Source organism: Rhinolophus hipposideros (genome assembly GCF_964194185.1).
Source record: "Rhinolophus hipposideros genome assembly, chromosome: 18".
NCBI classification, from domain to species: Eukaryota; Metazoa; Chordata; class Mammalia; order Chiroptera; family Rhinolophidae; genus Rhinolophus; species Rhinolophus hipposideros.
The window spans coordinates 5660892-5684262 of NC_138064.1; the positions used below are offsets into that span (position 1 = coordinate 5660892).

At 37.6% G+C, this 23371-nt stretch overlaps 2 protein-coding genes across 3 annotated transcripts in view; one reads left to right on the plus strand and one right to left on the minus strand.

Moving 5' to 3' along the window:
• IMMP2L (inner mitochondrial membrane peptidase subunit 2) overlaps positions 1–23371 on the plus strand; it is a 722895-nt gene that overhangs the window by 352206 nt on the left and 347318 nt on the right. The window lies entirely within an intron of this gene.
• Positions 1–23371, minus strand: part of LRRN3 (leucine rich repeat neuronal 3) — a 37996-nt gene that overhangs the window by 4794 nt on the left and 9831 nt on the right. The gene's annotated exons all lie outside the window — the stretch shown is intronic.

Genomic DNA, 23371 nt, shown 5'->3' on the forward strand with positions numbered 1-23371 from the left:
GCTGGGCTATTCATCTGGGGCTTTGTGCCCCAGTTCTAATGGTCTGCAGAGGAATCAGACTGTCAGTCCTGCTCTTTCTTTCATCTCTGCCCAGCAGTGATGTCCTGATGGCATTATGACTGACTAAAATCGATGGGTGTGTCAGTGACAGAGAGAAATATATCTGGACATGTGGTGTCTAGGAAGAGATAGAAACTTACTTTAGTAAAAAAGAAATTCCTTGTTTTTCAAAATTGTAAAACATTTACAATTCAAAGTCACACCTAATTTTCCTCTTATCCTTTATTATAAGAGATGCGATTTTACCTAAAACCCAGACCATGAAGCTCAGATGATGACTAAGTTATCTTTAGTTAAAAGTGTCTCTGCTTTGCTTTTTTTCAGTACTTCATCTGTTTGCTTATCTATCGTTTTTTTTTTTTTTTTTTAAACTGGTCTTTTCAGCTATTACTCCTCATCTGTTTTAAGTAGACTCTAAGTCCCTTGAAAGAAATCTAATACAGCTCCTTCATCCCTGAAGATGCCTGAAAACCCTTAGCCCACAGAGCCCCCCGCTATCTGGGGTACGTCTTCTCTTTCTCTCTGTTTCTCTTCATCTTCTGCCATCCTATTGCTTGCAACCTTCTCTCTGCTGGTAAGAGCTCTGGGTCCCTCGTCCTCTTGTCTCTGCCTGGAATGCCAGTTTCTTTAAGTTAACTTGCTATTTTTTCAAACCTTGGTTCAAGCATCACCTCCCTGGGAAGCCTTCTGTACACACACCCCATCCCAACCCCACCCCGGCTGTAGTTAGTGCAGTCCATGGTGGTCCCATGGCTCCAGCACAACCTCTACCAGAATATTTACCTGGTTTTCTCCCTCACCAGGCACTCACCTCCCTGAGAGCCTGATACCTGCCTGACTTTGCGTGCCTGGCTTCTGGGCAAGGTAATTACAATATAGTAGCTGCTCAAGAATGTTTTGAAGGAAGCAATAAATGGATTATGTTAATTAATAAATGTATATGTTCATCTTTCCTACATATAATTTGGGCAATTCAATCTGTTTAATTTCCTCATTTCAAGACGTAGCTATTTTAACTTGCACAAATCTACTACTTACACCGAAGGTGTGTTATCTAATTTACTAATATCTAAAGATTAAATTTGAGTGTAATATAAAGGAACATTAGACTTAGAAAAAAGTTGATATAATATTATATCTTTAGTTTATTCCTTAATTTGTTCAGTCAACATTTAATGAGCACCTTCTATGTCCCAGTTATTGGGTGAATAGCTGGAGGATAAAAAGCTGCCTTAGACATGGTCTCTTCCCTTTTCAGTACGTTTTCAGTCTGGAGGGGGGACACAAGGACACAGATGGTTCCAGTTCTGTGTCAGAACTGACATGGGTGCACGCACATAGGAGTGACACCTGAATAAAACTAAACCAGAACTCTATTGCCTCTTTAGCTCCAACAAGAGGAAAAAACATTGATACAAAGCACAGATCACATTTCTGCATGTTCCCATAAGTTCCTCAGTTGAGAACTGAGAAATCCTAACTTGTGCAGAAATCAGTTAGGTCCACTTTGTCTAGCAGCTAATAGAGTTGCTTCTAGCCTCCTCTACGTTTAGTAGAGGGTTAGAAATGTTCATGGTGAGACTTTCTTTGGGGGTGGGGTAGGGGTGGTGGTTAACCTAATAACACCACTTTGTATTCTGAAATTATTCTTGTGTTTTCTTAAATTTGTATCTACATCTAATTAGAAACTTTTCTGACCTCACATCATCATCGATAGAGCCACATGCCAGAAACTACCACATTTGAACTATATTTATTCTGGAAGCTTTTGAAAATAGCGTTCTCATAGCGGTGAACAAATTCAAATTGTATTCCTGCAGGTCTGTAGGAAGAAATTGTCAGTATGGGGAGCACAAGAGAGGATATGGAAATTGTGCCTTTCTTTATTGTAATATTGATTTTTTTCTCGTGTCTTTGGAACTGATTACGATGTTTCCACTAATGGATGATTTGGCATGGATTGTTTGAGGATTGGAAGGCAGTAATAGTATCTTACATCTTAGCACTTTATGGGCTTCAAAGCCCTTTCTTGTTCACTATTTATTTTATGTTAATAATGACTTAGTGAGAGGGGGTGGGAAGGTACTTTAGTCCCCGTTTTTGAGATAAGGGTCTTGAGACCCATCTGCCTGAAGTCACACAGCTGATAAATGATGGGGTGGGATTCGAACTCACAATTTTGCCTTTAGGACTGCAGCTCTTTCTAGAACTCACATTGCATGCGTATGTAGAGAAGAGACGAAATACTTTTAACAAAAATGGGGTGGTGTAGTGATTTCACTTATGAGCGGTGCTGGCATTTCCTTGGTCTTCAGCTTTTCAAGTGTAGAAAATAAATGTGATCATTCTACTAGCAGTGACTAGCGTGTGCTTCACACTAAGCAAACCCAGAAGGGACAAAACCAAAATGCCAACACACTTCAGTGAGAGGTGTGAGTGGCAAGACCTGAATCTGCTGGTCAGTGCTTTTGCTCCCTTTAAAGCAATGTCCTCGGAAGTAGGCACTGGGGATGTACAGTTTGCTTGTGAATTGAGAATCTGAGGCAGGGAGGTTGGGTTAGAGTTCTTAATGACCGTAGTCATCAGAAATGATAGCCTGAGATACCTGATGAAGTAAAGAGGAAACTGTCACAGGAACTGGACCTCTTGAGTCCCATGGTCCTCGGCATGACCTGATCCCCAGGCCCCTGTGATGGGAAGTTTTCTCTGAACTCTTTCTTGGTCACCCCTCATCAGTGTCCTAATCATTTAGTTACATTGCTTTTTTCCCCTTACTGGACATGAAATTAGTAGACGTTACATTATTAGATTATTACTAGACATTAGGTTATTACCTTACTACCAAGACATGTGGTTATTAGATTGTTGTTCCCTAACTAGATTATGAGATTTTTATAATTAGGGACTGTGTTCAACTCACTTTTGATTTGATTACATTTGTACATTGCTTGGTTGATTAGTTGCTAGCCCAGTACCTCCAGTGGACAGGTCATTAAACAAATGTTTGCTAAATGATGACTCACAAATGTGTCTTTTTATAACTTGTGTTTGATGACAGAGTATGGAATAGTGATTAAAATGACTTTTCTTTTCCTTCTTAAATAACTGACAATAAAGAACAATCAGAAACAAGAAAAACATATATGCCCCAGATGGTTAAAAATAGAAATATCGTTGTACTGCAACGTTGTTCACTGACAAAACAGAAAATGGTTCACTTTCTAGGCAGCAAGTTAAAAACATAGCTGTTCTTTAGACCTACATTTTAGCTGTACTGCTGCAAAATGGTTTTTGCTATTGGCCATTTTGGGATTTGGGTTAAATAATTCTAATGATGGTATTGATTTTAGAAGGACAGATTTTCATTTGTTTTTTATATACATCCGTATAATTTTTTTTCAAATATAAAAATAATTATATTGTTAAAAAATAAGTTGACCAGCTAACCTCATTTTATTTTATTTATTTTTGGGGGGGAAGAGGGTAAAGGAAGTCAAATATATGGTTAATCGTATTTTAACTTTTTGAGAATTTTAATGCCCTAAACTCTGTCATTCTTATTCTCTCTGCCCCCGCCCCCAACTTTCGCTTTCCCATTTTCCTTTTAAAATATTTTGAAAACAAATAACTTTTCAAAAAAACCCAAAAACAAGCTCTTAGAAAACTTGAATTGCATAATCATTGATACACTTATATAATTTCCCATGCTCCATCAATTTGCTGGGAGTTTTTTTCTTTTTAAAGTAAGAGTAGGAAAATTTACTTCAAAAAATCAATAGTTCAACTTGGGTTTTAAAGGATTTAGGAGTGTTTCTTGGGGCGGTGGTCTGGAGCCTAGCATAGGGATTGGAACATAGTAAGCTTTCGAGAAACATTATATTTTGGATGTGTGGGTGGGTGGATGGGTGGGTGGATGGGTGGGTGGGTGAAGGGATATAAAGTAGATAACATGTAGGTAAAACATCTTTCTTTTCTTCCTTAAAATGTGATAACTAAGCCATACACAAGTAAATGTTACTAACAGTAGATACAATTTCATTAAACGCTTCCCTCGTTAGGGTGAATATTCATGCATGTGGTCACAGTCTTAGGCACTAAGAACCAACTCATAATTAACTACTGTTCTTTTTAGTTGTTGTTTCATGTAAAACTATTTTAGAAGGTATTTTTATACCTTCTTTTAGTTTTAAAGGCAACAGAATCTTTCCGATATTAAAGCAAAATCAATTATAATTGAATATTATTAACGTTCAGAAGATGATGTTAATGAAATATCACCAGAAATGAAAACTGGCATCCCAATGAAATGTATGATATATAGGCTCTTTTTAAATGATTTGATTGAATGACTCATACAAGTTCAAAGTCAGTCCTTATTAGACTTATCACTATCTGCTCTTTCATTCTTCCATCCAATCTTTCAATAAATATTTGCTGAGAGCCTATGTATCAGTCACTGTGCTTTCATTTCTAATCTCTTTATTTCACAAGATTGAAAGATTAAAATTATTTTTCATCAACAGTGTAATTTGGCAGTTAAGGCTTTTTTTCAAAATGGGTTGATTCAGAAACCTTTTTTTAAAATTTTTAAGTTTATAAAGTATTTTAAGATGTGGAAGTTTCCTAATACAAATGTCCATTCGTGCTTTCTGAATTGTTTTCACAGTATCTTTAATTTTTCTAATTGGCTCTCCCATGTAGATTTTGCCTGAAGGAGAGTCAAAAACATTTTATGTTTTAATTTATATGTATAATATATGTATAATTATACTCTGGCCAGAAGCATGAAACTTGCAGTTTAGGCCATTAAAGGAAAGTGATTTTGAGAATTCTCGTATCTTATGATATTTTTAAAATCTGTGAACACTCGTTGTAACTTGAGATTTCTTGAATCTAAAAACAGAAATTGTTTCTGGATATAATTATATGTGGAAACTTAGGGCAAAAGCTACTTTTTTCTTTGGTAAAGAGCTCTTCATTTTTTAGCTTCCATGGTTTTTCATCATTTATGAAACGTGGAGTTGAATACCTACTTTTTGGCAGGCATGGTTGTAGACACTGGAAAGTGAGCAGCAAATGAGATGAAACGTCTACTTGCCAAGTTCTCAGGTAACGAATTAGCAGAGTGACTAGCAGAGTGTGAGGCCCAGTAACACACCAGTATGAGCCCAGGAGGGAACGCATAGTTCCGTCCATTAGAAGCCACCTGAATGCCCTGTGCTCTTTTATGAGGCTTATACAAAATCAACTGCAGTCTATGGGGAAACACATGAGTAAGAAGACTTAAAACTCTGCCATCTCTCGGATGAAGTTTTCAATGCTAAAGCTTAAGAACAAAGTGCGGCTTCTTCCCTGTGCCCCATGATGTGTTTTATAAAGACCACAGAGTCTGAAGAAGAGAAACATTTGATACTTAAGTTCAAAAATTGGTGGAGATAGGAAGTTGCCATGACCACACTGAAGCCGTGTTTCCTTTTCTTCTGTAGCTGATTGCTAGCTAAGTGCATTTGTATGAAGAACTTAAATCACATTCCCCCATGATCTGACTTTATATTCTTTTATTGTAAAATTCGATCTTTCTTCAATTCTAATTGAAGGTTCCACATCCCCAAGGTATTGTTGAGTTAACTAAATGCCTTCCTCTAAGCAGCTATTCTTTTTTTCCTTGGGAAATATTTATTTTCCAGTTTTTCAAAACAAATTAACTGTTTGAATTTATATGTCAACCTCTTAGGAAATGGGTCAGGGTAACTACTAGAATAATGCATGTTATCTGAAAATATTCATCTGTTAATAAAGAATTGGTAAAGGGGGAGAAATTTTGCTTTTCGGTATGAAACGTGGGTTAGGTTTACCAGATGGTTTTGTAGTTGTGGGCAGGACACCTCCCATTCTTGTGACTCAGGTTAATGAACACTAAACTTCAGAAATTGGTTATATGATTGTTAAGGTTCCTTCCCATTCTAAACTTATACGATAGTACCCTGTGAACATGAAAGGTTTGTAAAAAGGTGTTTAAAAAATGGCTGTGGGTAAACTGTCTTCTCTGATTGTCACCTTTGTATTTAATTGATCACAAGTTTATATTCAGTACTCTAGTCCTATGTCATGAACACATTAGGGTCAGTGAATTTTAGTCCTTATGGGGCTTTTAAATGCTATCAGATTAATTACCCGCCGTTATTTCTATTTCATTTTATATTTATATCTACGTAGTAGTAAATGAAGAACAGAGTTACTTTAGTTATCAAATTAAGGCAAACTAACCACTGGATAAGTAAATTGCCTAGATTAGGTCCCTTGATGGAATAAATAAAGCAAATATGCATTGTCGGTAACTATTAATATTGATGTGAACAATACATCTATTACGATTTTTTTGTTAAATTGAAAGATATGGATTTTTGGTAATATTCAAGTTCAAGTCACCTAAATAATTTGGTATCATGTAAAAATAGCATATTTTTGGTGACATGAAAACTTTTAGCCAGAAATGGGCATACAGATCCATTGGTTCTCAGCCTCGTTTCAATTGTGAAACCCTTTGTTCAGATAAAGTCCTAGCAGGATTCACAATAAGTCAAACATAGGAAGGCTCTTTTCTGGTTAGCACAGGAGGTGGGGTGGTGCAGGAGAGTGAGGTGTCTGGAAAGATCTCGATGGTACCCAGCTTGGCCTTTCTACCCATAGCATCTGATCCTGAAGGGCTCCAAAGACCTCAGTTTCTGAACCAACCTTATGCTCCAATCCTCTCTTAGAAACGAGGTATCAGAGGCCTTCAGAGGTGAAATGACTACTCATACAAAGTGATACACTCTGAAAGAGTGTTGACAATTCGGAGAAACCTTAGGTCTTCTTTCTAATTTCCCTACTGTCATCTCCATCTATAGGCCTTTCATGGTTTGATCTATTTCCCTTGACTTTGACTGAATTCAAATTGGCCTCTCTCCTTTCAAGGTGTGGTGTGATAGCACTCAGTCCCCATGGTGGGTACTCGCTGCCTAAGGGATGGGGCAGGGAGGAAGGACATGCACTGGAGGAGGATGGGTGTGGAAGGAGCAGTTAATGACACATCAACGGCAAACATGTCCCATGGGCCGCTGGTCTTACGCCTTCCATGAATTCTCACGGGGATCCTCACATCAGCTCTTTTTGTAGACACTACCATTATCCTTACTTTTCATGGGAAGCTGAAGAGGGTAAGTGACTTGCCAGTTCACTCTCCCTCAGGTTCAAATCTTCATTGTGCCTCTGAAGCCCAGTCTTAACTACTGTTAGTTAAACAAGGAGGCCATTACTCTGAGGTGGATCTAATGTCAAGGCATCCTTCATAGGGAAACCAAAATCTAAGCCTGTACGTGTCTCAAGGTTACGAAATTGAAAGAAACCACAGGACAACTCGACACGATAGGCCAGCTAGGCTTTAAGCGACAGCCAATCACTAATTCCCTTTCTTTGCTTCCACACTTTATAAGAGTCTCTCCCTGAGCTCTTTTCAGTGGAGCCTCCTAACCACTTCTGGTTTGGCTCTGCCCTATTTGAATCAACTTTTGCTCCAAGTAACACTTCCATTTTTAGTATCTCTCAGTTTATCTTTTGTTACCACTAAACTCTACCTCCTCTCAAATGTTTATTAACATAGTACCTCTCATCTTACTTTCTTTTCAGAAAGGTATTTCCTCCACCTCCTGGGTACACTGGCTTTTTGTTGTTTGTTTCTCCTCTGATAGAGGAGTTTTACTCAGCTGACATTTAAAAGGCAGTTGAGTATTGCCGAAGGGGAGCTAGAGTAAGAAAACCTGCTTTCTAGGCCTAGTTTGCTGGTTGATTCAGATAAACCATATTGCCCTCTGAGTCTCAGATCCCCATAAAATGTGGGATTTGGACAAAATTTTCATTACTGTTTACACAGTGATTATTAATATCCTGAAAAATCCCATAGAGATTTCTTATCGAGTCACCATTATAAAGACGTCTGTTTATTAGATCAAAGTTATTTTTCTTATTGTGCAATATTTGTGCCCTCAAATGCATGTAATGTATATCCAGGTATTTAATGGATACCATCTTTGAGGATGATTTCCTTAGATTCTGATATTTTCAGATTCTCAAATCAAATATCTTGAGATTGTCAAACTGGCTAAGAGTCTCTCTTACCATTATGATAGGTACAGTTATAGATAAAAAAGGAAAAACAAAGAGGGATAATTTGATGTTATTTTGTGTCCTTTTCATGTTCAAGACTTTATATTTAAACACGGAGAATGTTAGTGAAGATAATAAACAAGTCATGTACTCTTTCCATCTCACATGAAATTAAGCTCAGATAACTTCCCTAGATTAAAATGTGGACCTTGCCGCGGATGTGGAGAAAAGGGAACGCTAGTGCACTGTTGGTGGGACTGCAGATTAGTGCAGCCACTATGGAAAACAGTATGGAGGTATCTCAGGAATCTGAAAATGGAACTACCCTATGATCCAGTAATTCCACTCCTAGGCATCTACCCGGAGAAATCCAAAACTCCAATTCAAAAATCTGTATGCACTCCTATGTTTATTGCAGCACTTTACACAATAGCCAAGATATGGAAACAACCGAAATGCCCATCGGTAGATGACTGGATTAAGAAGCTGTGGTACATTTATACAATGGAGTATTACGCAGCCATAAAGAAGAAAGAAATCTTATCATTTGCAGCAACATGGATGGATCTAGAGAACATTATGTTAAGTGAAATAAGTCAGAAAGAGAAAGACAAGTACCATATGATCTCACTTATATATGGAATCTAAAGAAAAGACTATGTGAATGAACTAATCAGAGACAGTTTTGGGGACGCAGAGAAAAAACCGAGAGTGGTTAGATGGGTGTGTGGGAGGGGGTTGGGGATAAGGGGAAAGGTGAAGGGATTTGGAAGCAGCTGGTGACCACAAGATGGCCTCGGGGTTTTTTTTTTTTTTTTTTTTTTTGAAAATTAATTTGGGGAAGGTATTCTATAATGTTGTGGAGATTTTGTTGGGTATCCGATGGGCATGCGTCCTGTTTGGGAGACCACCTCAGGGATGCTGTGGATACCTGATCATGGCATTGTACACCAGAAGCTAAACATTAATGAATGCCAACAATAATTTTATATATATAATGTGATGGTTCGGTGTGGGGTCGGAGGGATGGTGGATGGGGGGAGGGGGGTTCACAGTGTGAGGGATATGGATGATGAACGTCTAAGTATTACCTTGTTTTGTACACCTGAAACTAATAAATAAATAAATTTATGAAAAAAAAAAATAAAATAAAATGTGGACCTTGCAATGAATCTCTGTTAGAGAAAGTAGGAATAACTTAAATAACACAATTCTTTTTTCTCCTGAGTTTTAAATATGATTTGGGCAGATTTTGAGGGAGTCTTCAACTTTTTCATCTCTTCTACTGTTGTCAGAATTTAAGTCTTGTACTATATGTGGGGAGATCCATAGGGATAAAGTAAAATAGGATCAGGATTGTTTCTTTAAAAAATAATTTCAACTGTGGCACCCCAAACCATCATATGTGTGGACCTAGTGAGTTACAGCAGAGCTCCATTCAGGAGGAGGAATTTGCAGGGCAGAAATGCCTCCTTCATAATTTTTTTTTAGAGTGTGAGTAATAAAATCCGAGTCTTAGGAATGCTTCATATCTGTGTAGTGATTTCTGTATCCTCATGAAATACCAGCTTGTCGTGATATTGCCATTTCTCATTATGAAAAGAATTCCGACTTACATTTATTTTTTAATTCTCATTTTTGCTTAGCTGAACACTTCATTAATAGCATTATATGTGAAGATGATTTTTGTACATGATTAAGAAAACAAGTGCTGTTTCTAAGGTGGAACTTGTCTCTTTATGCTTGTATTTCTTCACTGCATGTATTAGAGAACTCTAATTTATAATACAGCCTAACGGGATTTCATTCAATACTGTGTGAGAGTCTGTGGATTTTGATTGATTTGCTTTTTGAACTTCCTTTTTATCATTCCCTTGTTATTTAGCATTTATGTAGTCCCAAGTAGAGGTGTCGGTGGGGGCAAAGCACTCATTTATGCATTTCCTTAACAGTCACTCATCTTAGATTGAAGTATAATTATCTTATTTTCCAACTTGGGAAACAGAATAATGGAAAACTTGCTTTAGGTTATCATTGAACTTGAGCGCCCTATTTCACTGGCTAATAGCACTTCAGCAGCAGGGCACTGGGAAAGCACGCAGACCCAAGAGCTAAGAGGTAACCTTGTGACCTTCAGTGACTTCATTTCTAAAACGAGAGGTCCCTTCCAGCTCTATAAGTACATATTGTTATAATAACCTTAACCAAACAAGCTCAAAACTGCTTCAATGTACTTCCTTGTACAGATACAGAATTCACACAGAAATTTCATGATATTTTCATGTTTACATCATGTGTGCCAAACTATGGCAGATAGATGGTGCTAATTTTATTTGGATCAGAAGTACCCTATAGAAGGGTTCTTAGGACTTGTATAAATTCATAGAGAATTTGAGACTTTGTTTTTAAACTTCTACATCAAGAAAAACTCATGTATGTTAAGAAGAAAAATAATTATTCTCTTGGCAAAAAGTGTGTGTGCTTGCACACATGTGCGTTTCTATACTGAGATCTGTCAGTTCTGTTTGGAAAACCCTCCATGTCCTTGACTAAACTTGTGTACCAAAGTTTCCCATTTTGTTCCAATTTTTATTCCTATTTGTAGATGTTTTGGGTAATGGGGTTAGTTAGGCATCAATTTCTATTAAAAAAAATTCCCATGAGTGAAGACGACGAGTCTTCCTATACATGCTTCTCTTTACCCCTTGATGCTTTTGATTTCTACCAGCTCATTCTTACTGTCCAGTTCCACTTTAGTTGGGAAGCGAGTATAGTGGAATGCTTTGTAAATGATGCCATCCTTGTATCTTCAGATGCACTTCCAGCTACATTTGGAGGTCGTTTCTCTAGCGAACTCCCTGAATGAATGACAGGAGAAATACTTAGGTGATGCCTTGCAGTGGAAATGCGTGTCTCACATAGACCTTCTTTCAATTATCCTGCAGTTCAGATGAAAGCGCTTTGCGTAATTATCCAGGTAATTCAAGCAATTTTAAAAATCATTTTCTTCTTCACCAGAAGACAGCCAAGTCCCCTAACCTGTCTTTGAAGTCTCCATTCTTTGAGTCACCTGAAGATTGTCCATCTCCTGGTGTAGTAGTTAAAAGAAACTAACGGTGATGCCAGCTTGAGTTGATTCTATGTAGGTTCACGTCTGTTGCCTTTTGCTATCTGGTCTCACAAACATTGTTCTCCCTGGGGTTTTATACATGGGAGAGTGTGACAGCCAGAGATACCCCAAAAACCCAAATCAGTTTGTGCTGTATTGGTTGTAAAAGTAAATGCTTTTATACCAATCTCAGGAGGGATGGTTTTTGTAGCAGAGATTTGCTATAAGAGGATGGCAGCAAAAAAAATTGTTATCACATATTTATTTTTCAATGAACTCAGTCTGGCAGAACTGAAAGTCATTGGTTTATAAAGAAGATAAGGAATCCCGTGGACAAGAGTTCACTGATGTAACTATAGATCGAAAATGAAGAATATTTTGGCAGCAATATTATTACAGAAATTTCACATTTACATTTCAGAGAAGAATATTCTTCTCACAAGAACTCAGAGTCGATGGTCTCCGGGTAGTTCAGTTTCTCTTCTGCACATAATACAATATTGATTTTCAGGCTATTTAAGAGAGCAGTATGGATGTCAGTGTTTTTTACCAAGAATCATGGAAATAAAAAATGTTTTGAAAGGAACTGAAGTGAAATGAGCTCCTAGGGTCACAGAACGGATGAATCCACTGTAGCACCATCTTCTGGGTGTGCCCTGCTCAGCACGTGCCTGCCACGAGTTCTGTGTGACGCCTTTCTGTTACTGGAACTGAGGCAGCTGAGAACACTGCCCTGGTCCAGATCATTAGCTCCTGATAATGAGTGTGGAATGGTTCACCCACTGTCATTCGGACAGTGCGCCGGATGTCCCTGGTGCTGTGTAGTTTCCCCATATACACTTGACAATGTGCTGAGAGCAAGGTTTCTGTCTTTGTTTCCAGGGACAGCCAGAAATATTTTAAAAACAGAGCAACAGCAAAAACTCCACTGAAGGCTTGGAAAAAACCCTCCTGAATTATGGTTTTGAGTTTCAAAAGTAATCGTCTAAACGAGCCTGGAGGCAGGTTTCAGGCCTGTGTGCACATCTGTGCATCTTTCAGTAAAGAAACTCCTTCCTGGACAGGTCGTGACTCTTTTTCTAACACGGTGGTGACAGTGATGAATGAGACCTAACATGGTGGCACCTTGAAGAAGTGACGGTGCGGCTTCTGGGAGCACCAGAGGTCATGGAAGCTTTATTATTTATTTCATGTGTGGAAATAAAAGGCACTACATGCATGTTAAAGCTTTGGGTTTCCTTCCTCCCGTCGCCTAACTTCCCGGGAGCTCCGCGCTAGCTCTTTACTGGGGGTGAATTCTGTAGGACTGCCTTGTATAGACAACTTTGTGAGATCTGGTGCCGAAGCCCCCCTTGGAATCATTTAAAATTAGTACTACACAACGGACACGATTTGATTCACATTATACTTGCTTATAATGGGCTTTGTGATGAATGCTACTTTAGTATGTTTCCGGTGATACTGGACTGCTAGACCGTCTCGGAATTAGGCTACCTCCACCTAATGGACAATTTAGGGAAAATGAGACTCCCCAAAACAGTGGCATGAAAAAAGAAATATGTGTTGCCTTTATGTGGTGAATAGAAAGGACCAAAGTTAAAGGAAGAAGAAGAAAAAAAGACTAAATGGCCATTTCTTTGAAACGGGAGTAGTTTGTGACACCCACCAAATTTTCATTTTGTATTAATGGGCAAAACAGGCCGTGGCTAGCTGCTTTTACAACACCTACCTTATGAAGAACTTGGCCACCATGCCCACTTCAGCATCTTTTTACACATGGCTGGAGGACCAGTCATGGAGAGGGAGTTCTGTACTAATGGGGAGAAAGGATTCTTTCAAAAGAAGGTTGTAAATTTATACCCACTTTACACTTAGAAGCCTGGTATTCATTTCATATACGAATTAAGTGAAAATTAGGTGACAAATCACCTGTTGGGATGAATTTTTCAGTAGATAAACTCTCTAAACAGTTTAGGAATAGGTTTCAAACTATCAGTTTAAGCTAAGGAAAGCAAATGGTTTTACATTACTGTAGAACTGCTTCACAGGGTAGGGTTTGGTATGTTGTTTTTTTTTTTTTAATTTTGATTACTGGATTTGAGTCACGAGAAGAAATTTTTCCTTTCACATGGTCACATGATTCAAAGTCTAGGACCCTTTGAATTTGATCTGAGACATTCACCTAAGTTTACTATTCGATGTTCCCCAAACAATATTATGTTCTGAGGTTAAGTTCTTTAATTTACCATTAGTTTCTGTTGTAGGAATGTTACGTATTGCTAGTTAAGAATTATTCAACATCCATTTCATATTATGGAGAAACTTTCTTTGAAGCTTGAAAGTTGTATTTTACACTGATATTTTTCATATTATATTTATATTTTACGTATTTAATTCAAGTACAATCATGTAGTAAAATTTAGATTAAATCACTGTGGAGTTGGTTGGAATTCAAGATGTAAATTGCAAATATCATAAAACATTTTTCTGATTTCTGTTCATTGTTATTCACGATGCTGGTTAGTAAGACATGTGATTATTCCTGGTTCTGTTTAGGGTTTTTTGGGAAGATACAGTTTTGTTTCAGCGAATGAATGCTATCCTTAGTGTATGAGAAGAGTAATTAGACTGTCAGAATCATTAAAAATATGGAGATGAAAAATTCTAATTTTGAGGTTTTCTTTAAAAACTGATTCCTATCCATTGTGTGGAACAACACAGATTAGAAAAAAATAATGTCATTTTCTCTACTGTAGACTTAATTTCAATATTCATAGACAGATACTTTGAGGCTTTACGTATCCTTGCATATTTTACTCCAATCCTGATCTTAAAAATTCTCTAAGGTCCTGGTCATTTCTATTAATTTCCTCTTTTCTGTCATATAACAATAGCAACAGACAACAAAAGCGACAAAAGTGATAGCAGTCATGAAGTGCTACGTTGTGAACATTTTGTTAAATTTTCATACATGTCCTTATTTGATTCCTACAGTAATCTTGTAGGCATGTGCTGATAGACCCACTTCACAGGTGATAAGGTGAGGCTCAGAGAGATTTAATGATCGCTGAAAGTGAAAGGACTGCTAAGTGATTGATACCGAGCTTGGTTCCAGATCTCTCACTCCATCACCGGTTATCTTTCTGTTAGGTATGCTGCGTACAGCTTTGTGTGATACATTTGTACTTAATTGCCCCCCTTGTTGGTTGTTAATTAAGGACCTTCAGGTCCACACCAATGGCTTATTCACATCATAAGCATACACAGTGCTGAATAAAATTAAATGATACTTCTTTTTTAAACTTAATTAAGACATTAACGCTAATGGCTCATCCCATGGAGCACAACAGACATGTTAAATTATTCAAATTATTGTATTGAAATTATTTTAGACATTTGTTCTTTTATTTGGCTTTTAATTTTCCTACTTGATGATACTTTATTTGTAGATCACCTTACCAAAAGTACCACTTCAAGTCACTGTTCCTGTTCTGTTTTCCTTGTATTGCATTCCAGACTACCGGAAATTAGGTATTTACTTTTTGTTTATGGCTTCCTCCCACCATTTCCATTAGAATGCTAACTTTATTAAAGCAGTTTTCTGTTTTGCCCACTGCTGTGTGTCCAATACCCTCGCTAGAATAGTGCCTGGCTAGTTAAAGGAATATCAACTGAGTGAATGAATGAAAGAATGAATACCAATTGTTTTTAGTTATGAATTTCTAAAATATCGCTATAAAAATATTTACTGTATGAGACACTCATCCATGACGTTGGTTTTGCTGATGAATGTTGAGTTCCTGACAACAGTTTATATGAGTGGAATACTGAATGATAATATAAAATTGGCAAACTGAGAATTTGTGTGTGTCTGTGTGTGTGTATGTGTGTGTGTGTGTGTGTGTGTATGTGTTTAATATGGGTGACTACAAAACTATAACAAAATCCAATTGTAAATATTACCATGTTTAAAAAGGTTTAGTTCAATATAGATTGTTTAAATCAAATCTTGAAAGTATCTCTAATTCAATCTTTATCCTCACGATACCTTGGATAAATCTATTGTGGGGGACCAAATGAAAATAGTGTGTTGTTAAGATATCTTTCTCACTTAAGACAGTTTTTCCCCCACTTTTATGGATTATGTCTATAGTAGTAGAATAGTGTACAGATAGTGTAAGGTGTACTGATTATGTTATTAATCTTGGGTATTTCCACTTGGAGAACATAGAAAACCATGTAAATTTGGTCCTAAGAAGTTCTTAATATCTGAAATTGCCACAGACTTTTACAGATAATGTAAAATGCTGTAATGACAGCAAAAAGAGGAATAATAAGCATTAAGATAATTGACTGCAAGTGTTGAGCAAAGTCCTCTGGAAAATGGGTTCGGTGTGGCTGGGGGCCAGACCTTACTGTTGCCTGCTGATAGTCATCAAATGGAAAGCAGTCATTAAATTACGTCAACATCTGTGAAGCTTGTGTCTTTAGTGAAGCCTAGATTGGACGGAAGAATCTGTGCTAGAAATTTACACTTAGAGAAGACCATGTGTTTCCCTAAATACTTTAGGGCATAAAAATGCCCTTGTTATAGGGAAATGGATAGACACTGTTAAGGGGGAAAACAATTGATGCAAGCCACAGCAATACTGTTAGTCAAGACTGGGCAAATATTGTTGGTGGCACGTTTCAGCAGAAGCATGGCGAATCCATGCAGCACATATGAAATGAGCAACATTTCCTCACAAATTTAAGCTCTATATACTAGATTCTCTAATACCATCGGCAGAATTGGAAGTATTTAGTATGACTCAGAGCTTTGAAAGGGACAGCATTGCAAATAATTCTTTGGGAGTTCATTATTAACCAACAGAATTATTGCTCACTGTATCTGAAATAACAAATCTATGGCCTTGACATTTAGTCAGAGTGTGAAACGTTTATTGAGTCTCGCATTTGAGATTATCACTTCAGTAGCGCCCCATTAAAGCATGAGGACATTAAAAATTTCTTTCAGACCAAGTAAAATACAAAATGCTTGTTACACATGCACAGACTGTTTCTCTTCATGATTTCACATTCGGTTGGCTTTTCTTGAGCATGCTTATTTTGAGGTTTTTAATGAACAGAAATGGCTTTAAAGGGAGTACACAAAGAACAAACCAAACCTTTTTGTTGTTGTTGTTGCATGTGACAAAGGACATAGACTGTTGAGCCCTCCCATGTCTCCCTGTGGCTGATCAGTTGAGTGTAAACTATTTATAACGACATGTTGAAAGGAAGTTTCTACCTTCTGTAGGGCTGGTATTGTAACATAAGACAATTTTACACGCCTACATCACTTGAGTTGCTAAACTTTAAATAAAATGTTCTGAGTCCAAGAAGAAAGGAAGGATGATAAGGAGGGAGGGAAGTAGGAAGAAAGAAAGAAGGGAGGGAAAGGACCTGTGAATCTCTGTCACCCTTCTTTTTCACTTTCTAGTGAGAGAATCTCTAAATATTGTCTATTCATGAGCATCTGCAAATCACATTTCAGCTTAACTGTCTCTTCTCTGATTTAATAGAAACTGTGATTGTTTTCTCGGATTTACATCCAGAATAATTGTTTTTGCATTTTAATATAGTAAGAAGTAGACTGAATGAATGCATAACATATTAGAACTACTATTAAGCAAATGATTCTATGTGGTACTATTGAATGAATGTTTTCCTTTTTTCTTGTGAGCAAAACACACATTTCTCCAATTACTTTTAAATGGATTGTTCGCTATTGTTGCCCAAGGAAAAGTGAAAGAAAAAAATCTATTTGCGTGTTCATTCCATTTCTTTAATATGATGCAATGGAGTAGCAGAAAACTGAGCAGCATACAGGCCGGTCTTTTCCCTCCAAGTCCTATACGGGACACTGTTATCTGCGTCCTGGACTCATAGTACTTTCCCACCCTGAGACTTTAGCTCCTGTTATCTTGCTCTTATTTACATTGCATATCCCCAGTGTCTTTCAGCAGCACCACTGCACCCATCCTTGCCCTGTTCGAGCTCCTGCCTCAAAATAGTGAGCCCCTAATTCAAGCATAGGGTGCTGCGAGCCCTGGAGGGGGTTTTCCTATGGCAGGAGTGGTGTGGCTAGAAGACCCATCTGCTTGTATGTCTGTTTCTTTGTGTATTTGTGTTTTAAGTGGATCATTTTTCTTAGAGAGCCTTCTCCAAATCATCGAGCTTTCAGACAGAAGAAGAGTTCTATTGTTTCAAGGGATGAGAATTGAGCTCTTGCAAAAGGAGTTGACCTCCCCACATCAGACAAACATCTGGAGAATTTAAAAAGTTATCAAACCTGCCATCGAGTAGGGAGAACAATGACCCAAGCTTATACTGTTCCATTTTTCAGGGCTTTCCATGTTCTACCAAGTTTCCCCGAAAATAAGACCTAGCTGGATCATCAGCTCTAACATGCATCTTTTGGAGCAAAAATTAATATAAGACCCAGTCTTGTATTATATTATTGTATTATAATTGTATATATTATATTGTATTATATTATATTGTATTATATAAGACTGGGTCTTATTATATAAGACTGGGTCTTATATAAAACCTGGTATTATATTATATGAGACTCGGTCTTATATTAAAAGAAGACCAGGTCTTACATTAATATTTGCTCCAAGAGATGCATTAGAGGGGATGGCCTGGCTAAGTCTTATTTTCGGAGAAGCATGGTACGCATTTCCATCCATTCTTTTAACTCCCAATTGAGAAGTCAGTGCGTACGCCATGAGTGTTCTTCCCACTTTATTAAGCGTGGAGTCGTTCCTTTCCACTGTGCATAGAGGTTGGCAAGGAGACGTGTTCTAAGGCCCGGCACAGTGTCCATATGGACAGTTTATGTTATGTGTTACTGAGAAATTAAGAAGACGCTTCCAAGAAAATGAACAATCTCCTGTTTGCACCTTGCTCCTGTGTTCAGTCCAGAAAAATCAGTGTGCCCTCACTGATGCTTTAAGACTTGAGCTCTCAGTGTATTCCTTGGAGTGTCATGCATGGATGTGGTACATCCATCAGTGGAATTAAATTGGCTAAAAGAGCAGTCGATGATAAAAGTGGGGAAGCTATAAAAGACAATGGCCCTATCACATTCGTGGAACTCATGCAATCTATATCCACCTCTTTTATATGTCTATGGATTTTTTCTTTCCATTTGCATACATTGGTAGTACACATAATAAAAATGCAAATGGCAGCAAGCAAGCCCATTTTTAAAGCTCTGAAAAAAATGGACCTACAGTCAGGAGCTTTGTTCCCTTGGGGCGGGACGAACAATACAAATCCACGCTGTATTTGTGTCTTAGAAGATACTTTGAGGGTTCTTTTTTCTTCCAGCACGATAAATAGCACGTGGCGGTTGCCACAGCAACCCATTTTGTGATGTGCAGAATCAGGATACAAAGTAGATGTAAATTGCCAGTCAATAAGTTTCTGTCGTCGTCAAAGACGGGGACATACGCAGTCTCATTTGGACAATTTATATACTTTCGTGGTATTTTGTTCTCAACTGCTCCCTTCTACGTGCTGTCAGGAATGAGTATTTTGTTCCTGGGCTGCATAATTCCTGAGTTCCAGACACGATGGTCACTGGAATAACTGGATGTCACATTCACAGAAGGGCGTTGTTGCACAATGAAGGTTATTTGACATCTGTTTTGCCATTTTTCAGCATGTGGACACATGGAGTCTTTGTTTTATCTCATGAAGAAGAACCAAATTAATTTTTAAAAGGCTCTTTAAAAGATTTTGTAATTATTTTTTTTGGAAATACATATATTCAGTCTATAGAGATGAGTACATTTTTTCGTCTCTATGATTCCTTTGCTGTGGAAATAGAAATCACTCTTTGAAAGGCTACAGTCATGATTTTGCTCTTTGCGTTCTGGCAAGTGGACCCACATTTTGGACCCAACTCACTTCTGATGCTGTGATACCTACAACTCCTTTCCTCTATCCTTCCCCCTCGCCCTTGTAGATAAGATATCTCCTTCCCTCTGCTTGCTTTTCCTTTCTCCCGCAGTGTTCCAGAAGTCATGACTCTCTCATTCTTAGGAGACTTTGTCCCTGCTTCCAGTGGAATGGGAGCCTGGGTATTTGTGTACATATTTTTAATTTGATAAGTAGTGCAGCTTATAGTTTATTAGAAAACATTAATGTCTTTCCCCACACTGCCCTTTGGCCAGTCCTCCAGATTTTCCATCCATACTAACAATGCTTCTTTTCTCTACATTTAAAAACCTTTCTTTAGCAATTTTTTTAAAAGACCATGTAGGGGGATTAATGATGAGACTTTTCCATTACTTAGCACTATTTTAAACTATTGCTAGCAACCATCCTGAGTAGTTTCATATATGTTATACCCTCTCCCTTTTTAAACAAATATCGGCAGCTTTGAAGTGATAGCATTAGTTACTAAACTGACAGGATAAGGATACTCAAAATATATAAACTTGGAACACTAGCAACAGATGTCAGAACATTTCTACAAAAAGGGGTGGCATTTGGTAAATCTAAAGCAGATGACAAAAGAAATTGTTTCATTTTCTAGAACAATACTGAATTGTAGCTCACAGAACAGTACATTTATTGGACAGCGGAACACAAGAAATGGGAGAATTGTACGACTTCTGTCTCTTCTCTACCTGGGTTTTCATCATTTCCAACTGCAAAACTAGCTTGAGCTCTGAGAAATGAAGACATGAATGTGCATGTGTGAAGGAAGGAGAGAAGGAATCTTCCAGCAGGAGGGTCATTCTCTCGCAAATTGGGCTTTTCGAATTCAAATTTGCCTGAATATAGTAGGCCCCAACCCAGAGATATGAGTGATCTTACTCTCAGGAAATTATAATGAAAACGTAGCTTGTCCCCCCCAAACCTGTATTATAGGAATATCTCTTTTCATTGTTCCCCACACTTACCCCCAAGACTTTTTAAGGAGCCAATGGAAATGCTTTATCTTATTTTCTTGCCCTCTGGCTCTCTCAGAATGGTGCTCAGGAGAGGCAGTCAAGTGATTAGGGGTCAGACACTGGTGAGATCTTCCTCTTTGTCATTGATTCCTCATCTATTAAAAGGTGAGTGATAATAGTACCTCAGAGGGATGTTGTGAAAACAACATGCATCGGAAGCTCTTAATCCAAAAAAATAGTTCTTAAGACTGAACTGGAAACAGAGAAAATAATCACTAAATGGTAATCACTATCAAATGAATAATAGTCATAATAATGATTATAACTTATAGAAATTGTGGTAACTTAAACCTAGTCTGGAGGTGAAGATGTGAGAAGAGGAGAAATGACAGAGTACAATCAAGCTATTTGAATGGAATTTGACTGATTTCCATAGATGGTTGTAGAATTTTGCTGGACTAGTAGATTTTTTCCCCTGGTTATTTCTATGAAAATAACTCTTAAAATGCACCTCAGCACTTGTCACCTCAGTTATGGCATGTCTTAGAAGAAGAAAAATTATTGGTTACCAGAAACAAGTAAGTGTGGCTGAACTGAATTGAAACATTTATAAACTATTAAGAACTATTACCAGTTGGCGCATGTTAAAAACCATCCAGTGTGTGTGTGTGTGTGTGTGTGTGTGTGAAGTATATGCAAGTGTGCATGCACACTTGTATGAAGTTGCCACTGGAATAGACAGAGCTATAGAAGTGCATTTGTTACGCATAAATCTACAAAAATGCTAATATACAAAAATGTACAAAAATGCTAATCCCACTTTTTTGCAGTAATGGAAGAGGACAGTTGTCCCTTCTCGAGATGTGGTTACATTTGGTGGGGAGACAAGTCTGACAGAGGTTGTTCAAATGTAATTTAGACATTATTCCTCACAAGAAGGATTCTTCAAATGAGTGAAGAATGAATATAGTCTGTGAAGTCATGATGAACAGTGGACACTTGATCTTGCTATCGTCAGCAATTTCAAGTTATTATTTTAGCAAACTCAGGGCCTTGTGTGCTTATTCTATGCTACGCTAGTCTATATTATTCTGTCTTTGGGGAGGAAACTTACAACAACGTTTTTATAAAAATAATTTTATAAAAATTATAATTTCAAAGGTTGTAATTATTTTGTGCTATAAATCTTCTTAGGGCCCCAGCAAAGAGGATTGGTGCAGAATGGTCTCACAGTCTTTTCTCGTTGGGGTGGAATGTCCAAGAGGAATAGAAATTTCCAGTGGAATAGCCCAAATAACGGGATCATTCTATTTCTATTTTGGAAACATATGAAACTTGCTTTTTGTACAGTTGCCTTTTTTTTTTTTTTTTAATTTGTGGTTTTCTGCTTAATATATATTTTCTCTCTCTCTTTTATTTTCCTGATTTAAAAATGAAACAAAACAACTCTCAGCTAAAGTCACTGTAGGGCACAAATTCAAAACCCAAGTCCCAAGAAATTAACATGCTTGATACAGAGCAGAAGCACCACATTATGGTCAATAAAATGCCAGTCGAAAGAGGCATCTTGAAAAGGGACTGGATGATATGAATTGGGCCTCTGCCAGACTCCAGCTGCTAAGAGGTTGTCCAAACATGGGCCCTTCAAAGAGAAGGCACTGCTGAATTTCTCTATAAGGTTGAGTTTGGGAAATTTTGGTCTTCACAGTGCTTAGGAAAATGAATGATTTTTTTTGGAACATATGGTCCAATCCTTTTTGAAGCCCTACCATCACAGTCAATGTTCTGTGAAATAACCACTAGGCAAGTATTGAATCACCTGGTTTCTGGTTCCAATTATGTATTTAAGTAGTGAAGTCACTTTGAGCAAGTGACTTCATATTTGTAAAATCTCTCTTCATTTCATGATTCTGTTGTTCCAGTTTCAACTCCTTAAATTATTCAACGGCATTTGAAGGCAAATCAATAGTCAGCATAGAATTCATTCATTCATTATGCCAGTGGGAGTTTCTGGGTGACACTCAGTTGAGTCCCATGTGGAATGTGGTATAATATTTGAAAATATTCATGAACATGTGGGGAAAAAAGGGTTTTGTCCATTTTCTGGTAGACACTTCTCCTCAGGATACATAATTTGCCACCCTATAGATATCTGAGAGTCAAGAAGTCACTATGGATGGTGGACCTCTTTCGACTGGGGTTACTAGAAATAGGGGCTATAGTTACCTCAGTATCACAAGCATGTTAACTAAGAGCATCTGCTTGAATGTGTCCATCAGATCCCGTACAATCAGACTCTCCATCATTTAGCCACGTCCTATTCCTAAACTTCTCTCGGGAAAAATACAACACAGTATGCCTCCTGTATGCACATTCTCTACAAATTCAAGCAACTCATTGTTTATCACGAATAAACCATTTTTCCTAAAACTAACACAAAAATATCAATGGACAAGGAAGAAGGACTTGAATCTTTAACTGCTAGTTCTGAAACTTTGTGCAAAGAATCACTAGGGATTTTTAGGTGTTACTCTCAGAGATTCTGTGTTATAAAGAAGCACCCAAGTGAATTTGATGTAGATCATCATAGATACAAGTTAAGAAACTTTTATGTTAAAAGTGAAGCAAAACGCATATGTATATAATCTAGATAATGAATGTGGTTATGGATCCTTTTGGGTTATGATGCCATCAAAAACCTTGAGAGAACGACACCTGTTAAGATGAGAACCATTGAGATGATAGGTAAGTAGGTAGGTAGGTCGATCGATAGGTCAATAGATTTAGTTCTGCTTGCTGTGTCATTACGTCACTCCTTTCAGTATCTCAAGGTTCTACTCATTAACACTGGCTGTACTCGTGGTGTTGGTCAAATGGCCATGATGTAGTATGTCTAAATGAATGACTAAGCGGTGTATTATTTTAGAGTATCTTTCCTTTCAAAGATTCATAGAAGCCTCGATCAAGTAAGGTACAGCGTAGCTCATTGACTGATAATTAAACATAATTATGTCAAAAGGGAGGCCCCATGCTTCAGTGAGGTTGAGAACTCAATATATCTTTACGTTCAGCTGGTGTGGGAAGGAGTGGAGGTAGCATGCAG